Here is a 21,556-nt window from a genome sequence, read left to right as displayed (position 1 = left end):
CTATACCGGACTGCTGCTCATCAGGTTGGAAAGTGACTCTTGCAGGATCCCGATTCCTCTCATCGGCCGAACGACGTTATGCTCCCATAGAAGGCGAAGCCCTAGCAGTTGCGTGGGGCCTAGAACAGACAAAGTATTTTACGCAAGGCTGTGATAATTTGGTTATTGTAACGGATCATAAGCCATTGGTAAAAATATTCGGTGACCGTACGTTGGACGAAATCACTAACACTCGCCTGTTTCGTTTAAAACAGCGTACACTAATGTGGCGCTTTGATATCGCACACTTACCTGGCACAACCAACTGCGCAGCCGATGCTGCCTCACGTCACCCAGTATCATGCGATCTCATTGCTGTAGCGTCGTGTGCAGAAAATAATGTAGCAGAAATGGCGCTGGTTACTGCCATACAGGCAGATGCCGCCCATGCCTTTTGCTTGCAATGGCCTGAAATCGTTCGGGAAACAGCCGCCGATCCAAACCTTAGCAAGTTAATGGTAGCTATTGAAACGGGATTCACCTTTCCCAACACCGGCGACATTCGCCCATATCTCCCCTATCGTGACGGGTTCTTTGTTGAAGACGACGTTATTCTATATCATGATCGTATTGTTGTACCACCATCGCTTAGGCCTAGAGTACTCTCAACGTTGCATGCTGGTCATCAAGGTGTGTCTGCCATGGAACGCCGGGCACGTGCTATAGTATTTTGGCCCGGTATGACTAATGATATCCATGCTATTCGTGACTCGTGTACTTCATGTAATCGTAATGCTCCATCTCAAGCAGCTCCTCCCCCGACGCCATGTGATCCCCCAGCTACACCATTCGAGAAAATTTTTGCAGATTATTTTGACTATGGGGGCCGTCACTTTTTGGTCATTGGGGACAGATTCTCTGGGTGGTCGGAGGTATTTGCCACGCCATCAGGATCGAGTGCCGCAGGAGCAGCTGCTTTGACTCAACTCTTGCGCTCGTACTTTGCCACGTTTGGTGTTCCTGAGGAAATATCTACAGATGGGGGTCCCGAATTTACGGCTGCCGTTACTGAACTCTTTCTTAAAAATTGGGGTGTGCAGCACCGCATATCGTCATCTTACTTCCCTCAATCTAATGGTCGAGCTGAGGTGGCTGTCAAAACTGTAAAACGCTTGCTCATGACTAATGTGAGCCCAAACGGAGACCTGAACAACGATTCCTTCTTACGTGCATTGTTACAGTTGCGAAACACACCTGATCCTGACTGTGACATCTCTCCAGCAGAGATCGTGTTCGGTCACCCTCTGCGCGACGCATTCGGTTTTGTAAACCGCCTAGTCAAGTTCTCCAATCGTCACATTCGTCGTACATGGCGGGATACATGGAAGGCAAAGGAAGACGCCCTTCGCCTGCGAGCTGGTCGAACCGATAAGGCGCTGTCTCAGCATACTCGTCCTTTACGTACCTTACAATGTGGAAAACGCGTATTTATCCAAAACCAAAACGGCAACTATCCTCGAAAATGGGACAAAGTGGGAATGGTTGTCGAAACGTTGCCGCATGACAAATATGTAGTGAAAGTTGACGGGTCGGGCAGAATCACAAAACGGAATCGACGTTTCTTGCGAGTAATTCCACATACTAAAGCATGTGCCGATCCCATCCCTCCTCAACCAAACATCATTGCTCACCCACAGAGCCTCCCATCATCTTCTTTTGCCCAGCCTCCTGAAACGGACTACTGCCCTCCCCACCCTCCGCATCACGAAATAGGCCCTAGCCCAGAAATTGGAGAATCTCCGATGTTGCTTCTCGATGCAGATCACAGTCCGCCCGCACTCACCTGCCCGACACCAGCCTCAAGCCCGAAGCTTTGTGAGCCACAGCACTCACCTGAACCTCCAAAGCAGCCGCTACCTTTCGATTCAGTGGAACCAACCGAACCTACAAGTGGAGTCCCTCACATTGAAAAATCGCCTGTTTTGCGCCGTTCCACGCGGTCCCGACGGCCGGCATTGGATTTAGACGCATCCTCCGGTCAATGGGTAATCAAGGGGTCGAGCTCGTAAGTCTACAGTTTCGCCTTACGAGCTGGGGGGGATGCACAAATGCCTGCAGTTAGCATGCTTCCTTGATTACTTCTGCACTCCTTTTGTCACGTGTACTCCGCGAGGCAGTACTCTGTTTTATTCGTATCATTTCATTCTGGCAGGCTAGCGAACAACAGCTTCTTTTGTTCTAGTTCTAGTGTTGAGTTTAACAATCTTACGTTGTGTATTTTGTTGCAGAAATTGCGATTCGATCATTTTTCTTTTGTTAATACATTCAAGAAAAATAACCGTCTTTGTTCAGTAATGTTTTTGTGGAGCTCGTGGCAACTTTTCACAACACTGCAGCAAATATTTATAAAGTTGCCGGGAAGTCTTAATGTTGTTAACCATATTCACATACAATCCGGCTAACGTTAAAACATCTGTAAATGGAAATGTGAACAAGTGACTTTTGACAAAAAACAAACATCAAACAATTTTTCAAACCAGGTTCAAAATTTATTCATTTCACGTTGTGTAAATTTTACTCTCAAATCGACACTTGAAAAACGGGAACATCGTGAATCTGGGGTGGTAAAAGTATAGACCCTCGGCCCCAGAGGCTCACACGACGACGACGTGAAAAATAATATGTCGAACAGATTTCAGCCCAGAAAGATTACACAAATACACATACTGTAATAATCCATACTTCAAAATACAAATCATAGTACAGTACAGAATTCAGGAAAATTTACAACACAAGTTAAACTTAATCGTTTTAAATTTTCATGCAAAGGTGCGCCATAAACGATTATTTTTACACTTGTAACATGAATCTTCCATTACGTGGACTTACAGAAAGCATGTCGGCTGCATTGCCGAGTGGTGAGAGCCCTGGAACGACGTTCGAAAGGGCAACGGTTCGACACCGCCCAAGAGTATGCGGCTGTGTCTATGGTAAGACACTTAAAGTCTAAAGGCATGCCTGAAGGTGGTCTCGAAGATTGGCTTCCTTGCCTTCCCGTCCACTTAATCTAAATCTTCAATCACCAGGCGTAAGCCTGGATACGACAAACAAACAAAAACAGAAAACATCACTGAGATCATACAAGGTTTAATACTTTTGAAATTAATCTGTTAAACATTGTAAGAAACAAAAAATTTGAAATCAAGTTTTAGCCTGGAAGGAACGTGCCTTGACAAAATTGTCATGCTTTTAGGCAACTATTTCATTATTTTTCAATTTTTGAAGCACTCAATATCCCTCCTTCGATCCACTACTGAATACAATGTAATGATGTTAATATTGATGAAAAAAATATATTTAAGAGTAAGACCCAACATGGCCAGTCACGAAAAAAAACTGTAAAAGAACCAGATCAAAATGCCTAACAGAAGGCTATTGCTTCGTAGAACAAGAAGAGAAAATACCATGCAATGGCTTTGGTTATAAAATCAGCAACCATATGTGACTCATTGGAAATCCGTTTCTATTGAACATTAGTTATGTTGTATCTTGAGCTATACAAAGTAAAAGTTAATTTCGAAAACGTTGCAATAGCCAGTCACGCCAAGTGCATTACCGGTAATTATCAATATAGTAGTATACCAAATCACACTTAAAGTTCTAAAGTTCATTCTTATCAAACTAACAAGTCTTGGTGTGTTGTCAACACTTTTCAGTACAATCACATAAACTTTATGCCAATCTCAACTAAAGTTTATAAAAACAAAAAACACAGTGTTTCCAAACCAATTTTTACTAAACTTCAAGTAAAAAGGATGTTGGATACATGTTTGCAATCATAGAAGTATTTCCATTCTGTTGGATTAGAATTAGATCAGAGGTTCCCAGTGGTGGGGCTAGAGTTTCCAGTACTCAGAGAAAATGACATATTTTGCATCCCCTGATGATGATGTGTGAGCCATCGAGCGTGATACTTTAAAAGGAAAAAAAAATTCAAAATTTTGGTACTGTGCTTGGGAACAGATGTTTCCCTTTGCCCCTCTAGCTATTTTTACTTTTCCCTACCGTTAACAAACGTTTCATAGTGGAACTTCTAATGCATTTAATAGAAGTTGAGAGTAAATTGTTTGAAAAAGTGCTCAGAAATAGAGTTTACTTTTTATATAATTTTTTCAAGGAACGCATTTATGGCCCCACTTTAAACTTTTCATAAACCCTTTGAGGTCAGGGAATCCCAGGTTGAAAACCATTGCAGTAGAAATATGTAATAGTTACACGCCTAGTTTAAAACACAGTAAAAAAAACAAAACAAATTGTTTACTTTATGCAAAGATCTTCGTTACTTTCTAGTCCTACGTTACGACATCAGAAAAACATCAAACATAGTTAATACCAGACAAAAATAAATTTAAATTATTTTCAAAAAATTAATATAGTGAGCGTCAGATCAGTCAACCTACTGGGGATGTGATGACAGTGCTAGGAGGCAAGTGAAGTCGCTGGCTGCAATGATTACGCATCATTACTAGATGCCACAAGAAACATGGATTGAAAGCAGATTTTCTTAAACCAAAGTTGGCTTTGATTTGACAACCAGATATGCCCACACTGTGGAGACAATGAGCACTACATACAGTACAATCAGAGACACAAAATTGATATCATTATTTGGATCAGCATTCAGAAGACTCATGCATGATACTAACATGTGGAAACCTACTACAGCTGCAGTAATATGCCATTTCTTTTCCTGAAAAGCATTGAACAAAATCACATTCCAAAATGTATGCAAAAGTATCATACCACTAGCCAAAAATGCAGAAATCATAAAAAAATTGCTTGCGAATTGACTTGAGCATGTTGATGAATTACATATTCCGACATTGCCTGGTCCAATTGAATTGGAAAGGACATTCACAACAGAAAAGGTGCCAGCTGTTAAACCAAATCCAAAACCAGATACATATGACAACTTGTGTCCTGCAATAGATTGCTTCTCTTCATCGCTCAGAGCCTCTCCCAATCCAGCCTCGGCCTTGCTCATCAGTTTGTACAAACCAAATCTTGCCAGCTCTTGAAAAAGGACACTGAACACCAATGAAAATGCCAGCTCTTCCTTCAGCGGTACTACAGCAATCCAAAGCAAAGCAGAAAAAAGAAGAGCCAGTAGCCAAAAAAATGATCCCACAACCAATAAGATAATCCTCAACGGAAATTTAACGATGGTTAATAAGAACATAGCAAGCGATGGTCCAAAAGCTATGAACATACAGCCGAAGAATACCAGCAAAGGCATGTTGATGTTTTTATATAAAATTTGTTGTCACTAAATTTATCGTCTGGAACATAAATCAAAGATTTAAAAGTTTTTCTATTAACATAAATAGTACCGCACATCACTATAATATTGATTAATTTGTAGTAGCTTTGTTACATGCAGAAATGTTCAAGTAGACTGCCACAGTATTCAAGGCCAGAAGTGGGCAGTAGCGCACTACTTTTTTCTTCAATGTAGCAGTAGCGGATAGACGCTACATTTCTTTCAGTCGCACTCCTGCTACTTTCCCATGGGAAAAAAATGACGTGTTCTTGGAATTTTTTTATGGAAACAATGCGTGAGAAAATTAAGGCAAAAATTGTTCTATTATTGAAGAAAACATCAAGCCACGTTGATAATGACAAAGACTGACACCAATACCAGTCACGACTCCAAAGATGATTGTTTTGGTATGTTGGCGCTATCGCATAAAATGTCGGTATGGAAAGAAAAGTCAATTGTGAAAGCCTTTTTTTCACGGTCCACGACATTAAGGCGCGAACAAAACGGCGCGAGACAAAACGGCGCAGAGGCAAAACGGCGCAGACAAAACGGCGCCAAACTCAACGTAACAAGCTCAGAACCTTTTCCTTATTTTTTTCCTTGCCAGAGTCAATGTAACAAGCAAATACCTTTTTCCTTATTTTTTTTCTTTTAAAAATACTTAACTCAAGCGCTATAGTTGATCAATAATAGTTTTGATTCAAACGCGTTGCTCACTTCAAGTTCATTTGGGAAGCACGAAATAACATTATTGTAAAGAGAAACTACCGTGCAATAATATCTAATTTGTGATAATTAAATGAGTTCAATAACACTCAATGACATTCTTAATTCAATAGCGTTGCTCCTTATATTCGAAATCAAGTTCAGTCGGGAAGTAAAGACCACATTTGGTCCGGGAGCAATTTGAAACAGCGTAAATTTGTTTGCAATAAGTTCAAAGATTATGTCGCATCATTTTCAAGACAAGCTTTGTAGTACAGAATTAGCGCACGTGACAGTTCAGAGAGATGGGTGTCAAAGATAGGATGCAGAAAACTTTGGAGAACTTTTTTTAAATTGCTGAAAAAAAGTAGCCTACTGTTGTGAAATGCAGTGCATAATTTCATTTGTGCAGTTTCGTTCAGTTGAAGAACATTGCAAATTAATTATTTTACCAGACAGCGCAAAAGACTTGAAAAAAAAAACCTTTGCGATTTCAAAACAATGAGTGTGACCCCTGTTTTTCTACCATACCACTATTTTCGTAGGTCACGTTCCATACTCAAAACTACACAGCTGGTACGGAGCTAAAAATAGCACGCTTGAATCAAAAACGTCAACGTCAAAGTTCGCGTTGTGACGTCACAGAGATCGGTGAGATTAAAAGAAGTCCCATTGCAGCAGTTTGCAGAAAAATGCTTTGATTATACTTGCTCAGCCAAGTCAGCAAAGCTGGTCTTTTTTACATTGTTTCAACGTCTGCAGATGATAAATCAATGTAAAAAAGACCAGTTTTGCTGGCTGGAACATAGAGCATAGTGTCATGTAACGTAATGTAACTCAGAACTAGTAAACTCTTCAAAGTTTAACCAGAATTGTAAACAGTTGTAAGGTACGTTGCAGCCTAGTCAGTAGTCAGACAGTCAGTACAGACATCTTCCCAACAATTACGCCCATTCACAATAAACTTATATATTTTTATTATTTTATATCTTTATAGTATTTTCAAAAAGAAAAGGGTCTTTGCTTGTTACATTGACTCTGGCAAGGAAAAATGGCGCCGTTTTGTCTGCGCCGTTTTGCCTCTGCGCCGTTTTGCCTTTGCGCCATTTTGTCTTTGCGCCGTTTTTTCTGTGCCGTTTTGTCTCGCGCCGTTTTGTTTGCGCCTTAATGTCCTGCTTCGTTTTTTTCAGACAGAAGCAATTCCTTAAGCTTTCCTAGTGTAAATTTATAATACTCTATAAATACAACATTACAACGGTAGTACGACAATTTAAAGCAGACAATTCAAAGCCGAAAATTCCAAGCCGTTTATTCAAAGCTGATGATTCAAAGACGAAAATTCAAAGCGGTTGATTCAAAGACGAAAATTCAAAGCCGTTAATTAAAAGCCGATAATTCAAAGCTGAGATTAACGACGAAAAACAAAACAGAGAAAAGCCGACAATTCAAACCTAAAATAGTTCATAAGAAAACAGTTTCAATTTAATTACATACCAAAAGCCGACAATTCTAACAGAAAATAGTTCGCAAGAAAACTAGCATACATGCCAAAGTTGTGAGCAATTCCACGCAGATACTGAGCCATTGTTCGAGCATCATACTGTTGCACAATGCGAAGGATCCGTTCATTTAGTTGTTCATATTTCCTTTTTCGAGATGGAGGATTGTGGCCTGCCACAAGACGTTCCATTAGGACTTCGTTATGTTTTTGCTCTTTCTTAAGAGCGTTCTTCTTCGTCGTATGAGCTGTTCTTCTGGACTATATGTTTGGGCATGATGTCATCAGCCACTCGACAGTCTCGTCATCCAGGGCCTTCAGTCCAGGCGCTCCATGTGGTGGTTGATGGATTGGGCAGTCATGGACGACATGATCTACTGTCTGGTCTGTGGCGCCACACTCGCATCCCGGTGAGGGAGCCAGGCCCCATTTGCACATGTCTGAACGAAAGCGACCGACGCCGGTTCGTAGGCGGTTAAGCTGGACCCACACAAGTCTTGCGAGGGACATTCCCGGAGGATGGGGATCGACGTCGGGTAGGAAATCACGGAGTCGGGAAGTGTTGTTTTGCCACTCCATGTTCCATGTGTAGTTCGTCCAGTGTGCCGCACTTATTCCAAGATCTTTATCTAAGATTCATTCATTCCAAGATTCTATTTTTCGAGATGATTCCAAGATTCTAAGAGCGTTGATGCAGCAAAAGATGGACGGACGAAAGCAATCGACAGTTGATTGAAAACGTCTATGCCACCCTTCAATGCTATTGTTGGTACGATGCTCTCCACACAAAGTGCGCTGATAAACATTCCAAAGTTCATTTGGGAACACAGCAGGTCTTCGATGCCCGTGACAAGTTGGTCGACCAATCCAAGTGTCCTCAAAGTAATCAGCTACAGGTTGAATTCGGTGATCAAATTCTTCATCTATCACTAGGGCTTGTAATGCGTTCTCAACGTCTTGTTCTGGTACAAAAGCTAGTGCTGCCAGGCTCCGCGCACTCATTGCAAACTTTCCATCATCTTCTTTATAAGCTGCTGGGTCATTTCATTATAATTCATCCAGAAAATTGAAATTTTGGAACCATAGAATTTAGAATTGTCCCATTTTTTCACAGTTTAAAATGCTTCAAATTCTGAGTTATTTGGCACAAATTTTGTCAAAATTAGTTCAGCGGTTTTTGTTTTATCGCTATTTTAATGTTTGACCACCAGGTGGCGATTTTTTTAATGAGTCGCATAAAAATGCTCATATCTTGGGACCTAGTTGCCCAATCTTCATAAAATTTGTATCTATCCCCCCATTTTCAGGGGTGGGCTTTCCAAAAATAAAGGTTAAAATGAGCTAGGAGTTATACTTTTTGTGATATAACCATTTGTAGTGCTTTGATAGCGTGGCCGATTTCGCCATGTGGCCACGCATTTTTTTCAAAATTTTTTTGATCATTATTATTAACATAGATGTTATATTCCAAAAATATATTTTAAAGCACTTACAATTCACAACCTCATAATAAAAATTGTGCACAAAAATGCAGAATTTTTAAAATAGTCAAAAACATTGGATTTTATTTTTTTTGGAATTTTGGGATAAGACTTTAGATTTCATTACTACTACTTGTATTACAACTATTTTATGAGCAGCACTGTAGTCAAGCCTTTTTCTCAATACTAATATTGACGTAGATAACTGACTCCTATTCCAATAATTCCACTTTAATCACTAACAATTCGTCAGCCCATACTGGGTGATCCGCCCCTCCCCCTTTACTATGCCACTGTATGTCAAGCAAAGAATAATATTATAATACACAATTACACAAAGTGAAGGAGTCAAGACATAAAGATGAAGGAGTTTAATACATCGAAAGGATGTAATGAGCTTGTCCGATGTGGGAAATAATTATATCATTTTCCAAACATGTCTCGCTGCTACTGGTAGGACAGTGTGCACAGTACAATTGCATTACTTTAATTTGTCAGAAGTTACATTAAAGAACAGCGACAGTCTTAATAGTATAGTGAGCTACATGCAACAATCTAAGAAATACATAACAATCTGAGAAAGAAAGTACATTGCAAAATAAAGTCACACTATTCTGAGGATATAACTACAAGTCTATACACTTCTGCTATCATTTCTGAATTGGAATATATATATAGGCTTTATCTGCACTGATCATTGTAAAATTACATACACAGTTACACACATAATTATTAGTGCCAAGAAGAGTACGAAACATTAAAGATGTTTTTATTGCAGAATAGTGACTTTCTGCAATAAAATACAATTAAAAAGGATTCAATAAACGTATAGTTTTGCATGCATAATTAGTGCATCCCACTTTGCATTTAACATCATGTGACACTGGACAAAATATGCTCACTGCAGAGCCATTACAACATGTAAGGGGCAACAATCGGAATGAATAAAAACGCAATTGAACAAGGGCCACCATGCATGTAAATAAACCGACAACCACGGTTTCTACCATGTAGCTAAACATGTGAGAGGCAGCATAAATTACTATACAATTGAACACGGGTTGTCATGCATGCGGATAAACTGTAAACCACGATTTCTAGCATTTGCAGTAACTAAGCACTGTGAGAGGAAGCAAAAATATAAATACAACATAAATGAACAAAGGTTGTTGCACAGTGCACACTTGGACACATAGAACAGCATGCCAGTATTGTAACATTAGTCAAAACCTAGACAGTAATTTCAGGCAATCAAACCCAGCGTAATAGAAGCCAATCAATGCCCATTTTGAATGCAAATGAAGCGACGATTTAGTTTCCATGTTTGGAGCCGAAAATGTGTATATTCTGCCAGTTGTAGTTGAAGGACTGTCCAAAATCATCAGGTTTGAAGAAATTCAGGACCAGGCACAGTGCTTCCACGCTGGAATCTTTGTTTAGTATTTCTTACTGGCTGCAGTTCCTCAGCTTTTATGTAGAAGAAAGTTACACTTGTAACAGCTTCAGAGCAGTATTGAAAGGCAGCTGCAGCAGTCAAAATTTGATTAGCAGTTGGTCTGCCTAGACTTTCGTTACCAAGCTTCCTTTTTACTACTCCACCAATCCCGTCATATGGAGATTTACCATGACTTGTGGCAAAAAATGACTAACTTGCATGCTCTGTGCCTGGTACTCGTGGATTCCATTACTTTAGTTCAAGTTCTTATTGGTTCTTTCAGTTTTAAGCGTGTATCAGATGATTCACAATTCACTGGCACGCATTGTTTCTTCGATGCAGCCCCAATGATAAACATCCAAGATCAATGTAAGTGTCATCTCTTATGTAGCATGTGCTTATGACGAACAGTGGTGGGTTGGGCTTGTTGAAATCGTGGACAAAGAAAAGAATGATGTTCTTGTCAATTTTATGCATCCTTGTGGCCCCTCCATCTTTCAATTGGCGTGGCCATGAAGATAAGTGTTACATGCACATTTCTTCAATCCTGATGATTTTCGACAGTCCTTCCACTACAACAGGCAGAATATACACATTTTCGGCTCCAAACATATAGAAACTGAATCGTCGCTTCATTTGCATTCAAGATGAGCATTGAGCATGATTGGCTTCTATTATGTTGGGTTTGATTGCCTGAAATTGCTGTCTAGGTCTTGACTAATGTTACAATAATGGCATGCTGTTCTATGTGTCCAAGTGTGCACTGTGCAACAACCTTTATTCATTTATATTTTTGGTTCCTCTCACAGTGCTTAGTTACTGTACATGCTAGAAATCGTGGTTTACAGTTTATTCGCATGCATGACAACTCGTGTTCAATTGTATATATAGTAATTTATGCTGCCTCTCACATGTTTAGCTACATGGTAGAAACCGTGGTTGTCGGTTTATTTACATGCATGGTGGCCCTTGTTCAATTGCGTTTTTATTCATTCCGATTGTTGCCCCTTACATGTTGTAATGGCTCTGCAGTGAGCATGTTTTGTCCAGTGTCACATAATGTTAAATGCAAAATGGGATGCACTAGTTATGCATGCAAAACTATACGTTTATTGAATCCTTTTCAATTGTATTTTATTGCAGAAAGTCACTTAAAACAATCTTTAATGTTTCATACTCTTCTTGGCACTAATAATCTTACAATGATATATGTATGTAATTTTACAATGATCAGTGCAGACAAAGCCTATATATAAATATTTCAATTCAGAAATGATAGCAGAAGTGTATACTGTATATATAGACTTCGACTTGTAGTTATATTTTTAGAATAGCGTGACTTTATTTTGCAATGTACTTTCTTTCTCAGATTGTTATGTATTTCTTAGATTGTTGCATGTAGCTCACTATACTATTAAGACTGTCGCTGTTCTTTAATGTAACTTCTGACAAATTAAAGTAACGCAATTGTACTGTGCACACTGTCCTACCAGTAGCAGCGAGACATGTTTGGAAAATGATATAATTATTTCCCACATCGGACAAGCTCATTACATCCTTTCGATGTATTAAACTCCTTCATCTTTATGTCTTCACTCCTTCACTTTGTATAATAATGTATTATAATATTATTCTTTGCTTGACATACAGTGGCATAGTAAGGGGGGGAGGGGCGGACCACTCAGTATGGGCTGACGAATTGTTAGTGATTAAAGTGGAATTATTGGAATAGGAGTCAGTTATCTACGTCAATATTAGTATTGAGAAAAAGGCTTGATTACAGTTCTGCTCATAAAATAGTTGTAATACAAGTAGTAGTAATGAAATCTAAAGTCTTATCCCAAAATTCCAAAAAAAAAAAATCCAATGTTTTTGACTATTTTAAAAATTCTGCATTTTTGTGCACAATTTTTATTATGAGGTTGTGAATTGTAAGTGCTTTAAAAGATATTTTTGGAATATAACATTTATGTTAATAATAATGATCAAAAAAATTTTGAAAAAAATGCGTGGCCGCATGGTGAAATTGGCCATGCTATCGAAGCACTACAAATGTTTATATCACAAAAAGTATCACTCCTAGCTCATTTTAACCTTCATTTTTGGAAAGCCCACCCCTGAAAATGGGGGGATAGATACAAATTTTATGAAGATTGGGCAACTAGGTCCCAAGATATAAGCATTTTTATGCGGCTCATTAAAAAAATCGCCACCTGGTGGTCAAACATTAAAATAGCAATAAAACAAAAACCGCTGAACTAATTTTGACAAAATTTGTGCCAAATAACTCAGAATTTGAAGCATTTTAAACTGTGAAAAAATGGGACAATTCTAAATTTTATGGTTCCATGGCCTGGATGAATTATAATGAAATGACCCTGCTACCAATCCAAATTGCTGTATTTTACGCTAAACACATTGCTGTAAATCGAAAAAGCAGCCCGTCAGTGAAGTTGCGGGAAAATTGTCTTGAATGGCATTGATTGCAGCCTTCTCGAAGTCTGTCTTCCAGAACATTGGATTTATTTGAGGTCGAAGGTTTTTTATAGCCTGCAAAAGTTGACAATAGGTTTGAGCAGCTTTGTTCGGAAGAAGAGCATAGACAAGAGGTACAATTGTGCCTAATTCAATAGCATGGATGGTATATAGCTGTTGAAAGAAATGGCTTGGAGCTGTGCTAAACGTTCCATCAGAGAAATAGCTTTGACTCTGAGAGAGAAGTTCAAGGTTACGCTGGGTACTGAAGATGCATATGCGATCATTTCCAGGCCCAGAATCATAAAGCAGAAACACAGTACCATCCTCCGATTTCTTGAATTCTAATGGAATTACCAGTTCTTCAGCATTTGACGGCTCCACAGAAATATTTTGTACTTGCCTTCTGGCTCGCTGAATGCTGCGTTTCAAAACACGTTCCTCAGGAATTTGAGCTGCTGCATTTGGATGTAAATCTGGTGTTGCCGCCGTAATGATTTGCTGAGTTGTAGCGTAAGACGTTGCTGCTTGCAACTTAACCTGGGCACAAACGTCAAAAACCTGCTTACACTGACCATTTGGAGCGTGGTTATGTTCTCCAACAAATTTCACTGCCTTTTCATTGCAGACATGCATTCTTGCTTTGCACTTATTTTCCTTCCAATACTCTTCACACAACCAGAAGCTTAACCCCTCACCATGCTTACTATCCCTGTCGTGATTATAGCGGTAGCCGCCATGGCATGCTTTATTCCTTCCTCTTTCCGTTTTCGTGAAAGAAACATCCATACTACTCCTTGTTCGACTTCTGACTAACTTCAGCATTGCAAAACGATGGACTTTTGAGTACAGTACGAGCTCGCACTCTTATCACATCACAATAAGATTAATTAATTTCAATTATTGACTTTTCCAATCAAGCGGATTAATTATCGTCAACTTTGAACTGCCGGCTTTCAATTGTCGGCTTTCAATTGACCGCTTGGAATTGTCGTCTTTAAATTATCGGCTTTCAATCGACCGCTTTGAATTGTTATCTTTGAATTATCGGCTTTGAATTTACCACTTTGAATTATCGGCTTTGAATAGACGCATAACCCATTACAACACCCTTGTCCTTTATTCCTTCCAGTGCTCCAGCGGAAAGATTTTTATATGTTGGAAATGACATGCTGAAGCCAAAGCGGGCAGGATTCAGCAACTTACATTTTGAAATGCTTGTGTTTTTGAAAAATGGGTACTGTAACAATAAATTACATCTACAACTTTTCTTTAATGGTGTTGAAATAGCAGTGTAAACAAATGATATCATTCGTTTTCAAAGTCATCTTGATGTTAAAAAGTGCCTCCTGTGACAGTTTAAGTTAAAATAAAAGTAGGGGAAGAAGTAGCAATAGCCCAAGTAGCAGTAGCGCACTACTTTTATTGAGTGATAATGGGTAGCGTGCTACTTTTGTCAGTTGGTAAAGAGTAGCATGCTACTTTAGACCGAGTAGCGCACTACTTTTAAAGTAGCGGATACTCACCTCTATCCAAGGCTTTATTAACTCAATCACTCAACTAGTAACGGAATGGCCCGTTTTGGTGAGTCCGATTCGGTGAGTTTGATCCCTTAACGGGGGATTTTTTCAATTTTTTTTTAAATTATTGGGTACCGTAGCTTAATTATCACTGCCGTTTTAGGGTTAGGAGTTAGGGTTAGAGGTTAGGAACTCACCGAATCAGACTCATCGAATCGGACTCACCGAATCGGACTCACCGAATAGTAGCAGATCCACTAGTAATGTGAGTAATTTTGCAATCACTTTTTTTTAAAACATGTCTTGACAAAACAATTATTTCAAAACCATTTTTTACAAAAAGATCTAAAAAAAATATACTAAATATTATTTGAGAAACAATCCTTTAAACATTCAAATACCGAAACAGAATTTTGTACTTTTACAGTTGTAAAATAAACAAGACATTTATACAAGTTAGACTGTATCAGTTGATTCAATTGCAGGCTGTTAACTACTGGTAGCTTAAAAAAGATTCACTCACAATATATGATTTACAATTCCAAGTAAAAACTAACCTAATTTTTAATCTGAAGCTGTAATTTTGCAGTTCTGCTTTCATTCATACTTGTACTGTTTTTTAAATAATTGCCTTTGTGGCTTTAAAAATATATAATTCGAGGGCTAAATAACAGAACGAGCTAAGTCCATTTTTGCATTTTTTGTGTTTAGATACTGGAAAGTGTTTTTCAAGCCCCGTATTTTTACTGACAGAAAGAGCTAAGTTCTAGCCTGAACAGGTTTCTCAGAACTGACTGCTCATTTTAAATTACTAAAAACTGTAGTACCGTATTACGATTCCAATGCAATTTCTCTTGAACGTTGTCACTTGTAAAGAATAACACAAGTACCCCAAAACTGATCCAGGCCTCGAAATTTGTACTTTTTTCCGGCGATCAAGCCTGTCCTACCGGACTGGCCCTTACAGCGGACATTTAATATCTCAACCGAACTTTTTTTTTGCATGGAGATTTTGCACAAAATCACACTACAGTATTGTGTAGTCGTGTTTGTAGAAGAAGATTTTTTACAACAGAATAACTCTGCAATGGTTGATGGCTTAATTAACCGACCCTGAAGTATAGGCTACTGGAGCAGATTGCTTGCAAATAAATCAGTGCGTTAATGACAGTCGTGTAATGACGCAATAAACACAATTGAAAACAACAATCCAAATTTCCTTATTACAAAAACAACTACGATCACTTATTCCGTGGTTTTCGCGTTATAGAATCGTTGTGCCAAGCGATTACTGCCTCCACGGGGTCGTAAATTTTCAGCTCAGCACTGTCCACCGGCAACGACAAATGTGTCTAACACCCTCTCTTCTGTGCAGAAATTCTATTTCTATCAGTATCAGCGTGAATAGGGTCGCCACATTCGTCTAAGCACGTGCGGAACCCAGCTGAGACTTGCTTCTCTGTTACGTTTCTTTTTAACAAACAATCAATGTAACGCAATAATCCTCATTGTTAAAATTAGAATATATACATATCCTGCCGAAAAGTTTAGACAACTTTATTTCAAGGCAACATTGCAAGGCGTTGAAATGATGTAAAAATGGCTACTTTTGCCATCTGCTCGTTAACCACGCCACTCTAATGTGATCTTTAAAGCAATTGCCTGTATTATTATTGTTTCAGCTCCGTAGCCTATTTGTTCACATTAAACAAACAATTGTAACAATTCAAATCTAAAATATGTTTTTGCTGCATTATCTCTATTTTTGTCAAGAATTTTGCGGCGGTCATTTATGACCGACCAATGAGTCGGCTTCGGCAGTCATTCGAGGTCATTCCGGAGGTCATGTCCGCCATGACCGCCGGATATTTCGAGGCCTGTGATCGTTTAGCTGTTGCGAGATAACATTAATCAGTGCGAGTTGAATATCCCCAGACAGCAAAATTCAAAATTCATATCTCATTTTAAATTTAAAATTTTAAAATGCCATTTTCTCAAAACTACTTTTGGGTGACTTGGCTCGTTCTGTTATTTAACCCTCGATATATAGCCTAACCTAATTTCAAATCACATTACAAACAAAAAAATAATAAATAACAGTGTTTTTAAGGTTTTAATACTCAACTATACATTGTTGTGTTTAATTAACACTCATTAATACTTGTTCAATACTTTACTTTATGTACCGGTAGTTAATTATTTTTAGCCTGATTTAAGCGTGCACGTTCTAAGGTGCATGTACTAATTTGCAACCATCGACATAACTGCATAGTGCATACACTTCACAAATTAACAATTGAAAAAAATTTGACAGAAAAAATTTAACAGTTTATTTATCAATAATGATATCACAAGTTGTGTTGGGCGCAGTTTGGTATCAAAACAGCAATCACAAAATGAGCTATTGTAATTTTAGTACACACAACAATACCACCAAATTATTAGATTACAAACTTGAAAGTATGAAAATATCTTTCTAATAAAAAAACAGTAGCTGTAAAAGTTAACAACTATATACAATTTTCAGAGGTCCTTGAAAAAAATGGTGGCAAATAAATACATAAATATCGCTCACCTAGAACCAAACTATGTTATGTCCATTTTTCAAGTTTTGAGAAAAACAGGAAAAGATTTTGAATTGGGTTTTTGTAAATTATCTCCCGATATATATGCAATATTTTGTACTAGTGTGATAATTAGTAATATCTTGCTGGTTGTTAGGCATCATTTATGATACTTTTTACCCACTAGAGTGAGCAATACAGTGTTTTTTCAAATATTGGACGGACTTAACATTGTTTGATTTTGAAAATTCTAACTGGTAATTTCATGAAATAACGGACATAGCATACTTATAAAATCGATTAAAGTATTGCAACCACTGTTTTTACATTGAAACAATTTGAGATGGAGCTATAAATTGAGATAGTAGCCTCCAGGTAGCATTTGTAAACTTTTTCGACCGTGTAGAACCATGATTTCCTTTTTAGCGCACAACGTCAACGCATACTTTTTAATGTATTTTTTTTCGCTACAACACACCAATACCTTCCAGCGCTGCAGTTGAAAGAATGTTTTCAATGGGCAAAGACATATTGAAACCAAAACGCAGCAAAATGTCAGATGAACACTTCAGATGCTTGTGTTTCTTCGTGGAAATTCAAAATAAAACTTGTTTGTTTCGAGTGGTTTATACCGTGTGAATGTTTGGCACTTAGCAAACAAAATGAGTTTACGCTAGTGTATGCGCTGACGCTGTCAACTTGTTTTACAAGTTACGTTGACGCATACGGTGTATGGTTTTTCAAACGTTTGCGTTTACGCTGACGGCGTCAATATTTTTTGTTTGCGCGTACATCACTGCAAACCAGGAATGCATTCATAAAACTAGAATTCAAGGAATGGGTAAATAAAATCTCTATGCTAATTTCCAAGAGTATCTACAGAACGAACAAACAACATAATGAAATTACAAGGAAAGATAATAATTCTGCGACCTAAATATCAGCAAAATTGATACTTAGGATCTCAGAATTTTCAACAGTTCTTTTGGAAGTCAAGATGAGTCCAGCTGAAACAAAAGCAAAACTAGCATTGGTGTTCACTGTTCAGCTACTCTGGAATGTCTGCATAAAAGTGGTGATGGTGTGGAGGAATGAGGTTTCTTTACAATAACTTCATCAAATCGGCTTTTTTGTCCTTTTTTACTGCAAGCTGTGATTTGTAACATTTTGGTAGTTTCACAACTAACGGCAATGAAAATTCAGTTGCAAGTCGTCTGCTGCTCTGTCGACTTGTTTTTATGAAGTCTATTTCACTGAAAGACGGCTTTGAACATTTGTACTTGAAGTATAGCTTGACTGGATTTACCTTGCAAAACTTTAATTGCATAATCTTGGTCCACAATATTTTTTCACCGTCAGAATCAAAAGTTGAGCCTCGCATGATATGTGAGTATTGTGGTGAATCATTCACAATTTTTTTGAAGTCAACAACTTGGCTAAAATCAGTGATTGTCACTATGGTAGGATTGGTTTAGAATGACTGGAGAAAAAACTGGACTGGACTGGAGAAAAACTGAAAGGTTGGTCATTATCATTAATGCCTTAAGTCAAAATAGCAGCCTGTCACTAGGGATGCCCAAAGTAGAATTTCGAATCCTTGAGATTCGAATCCATCCAGATTCGAATCTAAAAACCGCTTTTTTATCGGGTAATTGGATTCGGAAATAATACGGAGAAAAAAAAAATTATAAAAAAATAAAAACAATTTTGAAAAAATACGCCTGCAAGTTTTGCAACAAAGCAGACTTCCCACTTTTGCACAATTTAGCTGCAAAATACGTGGCCATTCCAGCAACATCAGCTTCTTTGGAGCGATCGTTTTCAAGCGGCTGGGCTGACTGTTGGAAAACTCAAAACAAGGCTGACAGGGCAGCATCTGGAGGAGATAAACGTTCTACATTGCAATTCATCACTGTTGTGAACGATTGAGAACTTGTTAAAATGATGGCTTTGCAAAGCTTCTTTTTCATGCCGTTATGTGTATTTTCTCAATAAAAAGAAAAGGTTAAAATTTACGCCGAGGATTCTAGAATAGGATTCGAAATTCTAGATCCGAAAATAAATTCTAGAATAGGCAATTATTCTACTTTGGGCATCCCTACCTGTCACACAGAAAACAAGCTGTGGGATGTTCTCTGACCCATAGCAACCAGCCTTACACAGCCTGTGTCATCTCTGAGTGATACAATGGTAAAAGGGTGCTGAAAATTTACCATCAATAAATAAACCCGAAGATCACCTTTTCACAACATGTATTATGTCCAGCATTTTCAATCAGTCAAAAGTAGCAACTAGTTTAAGTCCAACAAACTATGTTATGTCCAGACACAGTTAATAGGTTGACATTACGTTAAGTCCAGGTAAGGACATAGCACAGTTTAGTTTGAACATTTTGAAATTTCTGCAGGACTTAACATAGCCTAGGCTAAAAGCTAAAATAATGGACATAAGAGAAATCTGAGCATGCCATCAGATAGAGCTATGTCCAAAACCCAAGAAAAGTTGAAAAAGTGATTTTTGCAAAAAGTGGACGTAACATAGTTCGGTTCTAGGTGAGCGATATATAAACTATATTTGCTCAAACAAGTATCATTACATGAATAAAATCACAAAATTAAATCTATATATGTTATGTGCGGGTGCAACCTAGTTCGTACCCTGAAAAGATCAAGAGAAAAATTTAAAAAAAGCCGAAGTCGCTGATCGCAGTTTAATAGCACAAACCCAAAGTCGCTGATCGGAGTTTCCGCAAACAACTCGAGGGTTAGGGTAAGCGGAAACTGCGGAAAAATATTTGCGGAAACTGTGATCAGTGAGGGTTAGGGTTGAAGAGCATAGATTACTCGACGGTTAGAGTTAAGGTAAGCGGAAACTGCGGAAAAACGTTTGCGGAAACTGTGATCAGCAAGGGTTAGGGTTAGAGCATATAGATTTACAAAAAAACAAAAATGTGCATACTGTACAATTTTATTAAGTTATTAACACTTGCAACAAGGACGATTTAAACTTTACCAAATTCAAGACGTGAAAAGTTTCTCAAGATTTTAAATTATGAAGTTTCAAGACCAATTAACAAAATGAAACTATGATGTCATAAAGCAATGACTCATTGAGGCAAAAAGTTACATAAAACTAGCTCAGTGTGACCATATGAATTCAGAAAAACAAAATGCCGGTAGTAAAAAATGAGATATAATTAAGCAAATTAAAAAATATATATAGCTATTTATTTATTTTTTAAATAATGTTGGATTAATCAAATTCAATTCAAAATTTCAAAAGCTTAGTGAAAATCACAAATAAATCAAGTTTTAACAATTCAAATCGATTTGCAATGCCACCAAAAGATAGCCTTAAGCAATAAAAAGTTAAAAATTAGCATTTAAAAGCAAATTATGAAAAAAGATTATTATTGTAACAGTTTGCACAAAAACTTAAGGTTACAAAAAGCAGTTTTGATGATATGAATTTCAGTACATTATAATTGATCTAAGCACGTCTGGCAACACTACTTTCAAAAAACAGTGAGGCTAGCAGTCAACTTTTCTATTAGTGACAAGTTAAGGGTAAAAATCTAGTATAAATTAAAGTTCTATTTTAATAATGATCAATCGCAAATTAGCCTAGAACAGTTTACTTTTTATAAGAGTTAATTTCCATTTGAAAGCCCACTTCTTGTCTCGTTTAGCTTGTTTCTTCGGCAAATTTCTAACGTTTCTTGAATCGCATTTTCTTTAACAATTCTTGATCAATTTTGAAAAATTTTTCTTCGCAGTGACCACAAACAAATTCTTTTATCAAATTTTCTAACTTGATGTGTATCCAGGCCTTGATTTTGCATTAGTCTATTTTTTTAGATTGGCCCTGGAGAGCACAAATTCAGCTGCCGACTTTGAAAAGCGCGGGAAGGAAGCCAGATTTTGCTTTCCATCTCAATTATCACTACAAACGTGCCCAAAAATACTCTAATCGTGACAAGCTAAAACAAGCCAAAAAGTTGTCCATAATTTGTGTATTAAACTACCGCCATCATCAAAACTCGAAAACAAAAATTTTCAAGCTGAATTTTTTAGGCAGTGGCTATTTGACCGGCTCCGGTCTTTGAATCTGAAACACTATTTGACCGGTCATGACGTCACTACATAAGCACTATTTTTTTTTTTCTTTCAAAGCAAAAGACGATAAGCGCCTTAAGTTTTAAATTCAACACGTTTTTTTCAACTGAATCTGTGGCGCATACGTAACGTCTCGGGCTGCCATTCTAGAGGGAATGAGTTCGATTCTATCCGGAAGCGTTCTTTTTCTAAATTTTTGAAAGTGGAAAGTTGTCTTGAAGGGTTGGTTGAAATGATGATTTGAAACTTGACTGATTGTTGTGCGACAATGAGACTGGATTTAATTTTTAACTTCGGACTTCAGCGAAACGTAATCTTACAGCCTATTAGAAGTGAATGTCTTCAGGGTTGCCAGATGGCCTTTTTTTAGGCCAAATTCCAGAAAACTGGCCTTTTTAAATTGCAGTTGGCCTAAAAAAGTTGATGCAAATAAGGCCAAAAAATCTGGCCTTATTTGGCCCTTT

General features: G+C 37.8%; 1 pseudogene; it reads right to left on the bottom strand.

The window, feature by feature from the left end:
• Positions 1-2,451: 2,451 nt before the first annotated feature.
• On the bottom strand, positions 2,452-5,314 carry LOC145783324 (gamma-secretase subunit Aph-1b pseudogene; annotated as a pseudogene).
• Between the last annotated feature and the right edge of the window lie 16,242 nt (positions 5,315-21,556).

This window comes from Aplidium turbinatum, chromosome 14, assembly GCF_918807975.1.
Source record: "Aplidium turbinatum chromosome 14, kaAplTurb1.1, whole genome shotgun sequence".
Taxonomy (NCBI): domain Eukaryota; kingdom Metazoa; phylum Chordata; class Ascidiacea; order Aplousobranchia; family Polyclinidae; genus Aplidium; species Aplidium turbinatum.
Note: the sequence above shows the minus strand (reverse complement) of the source record. Positions and strands in the feature narration are given on the sequence as shown.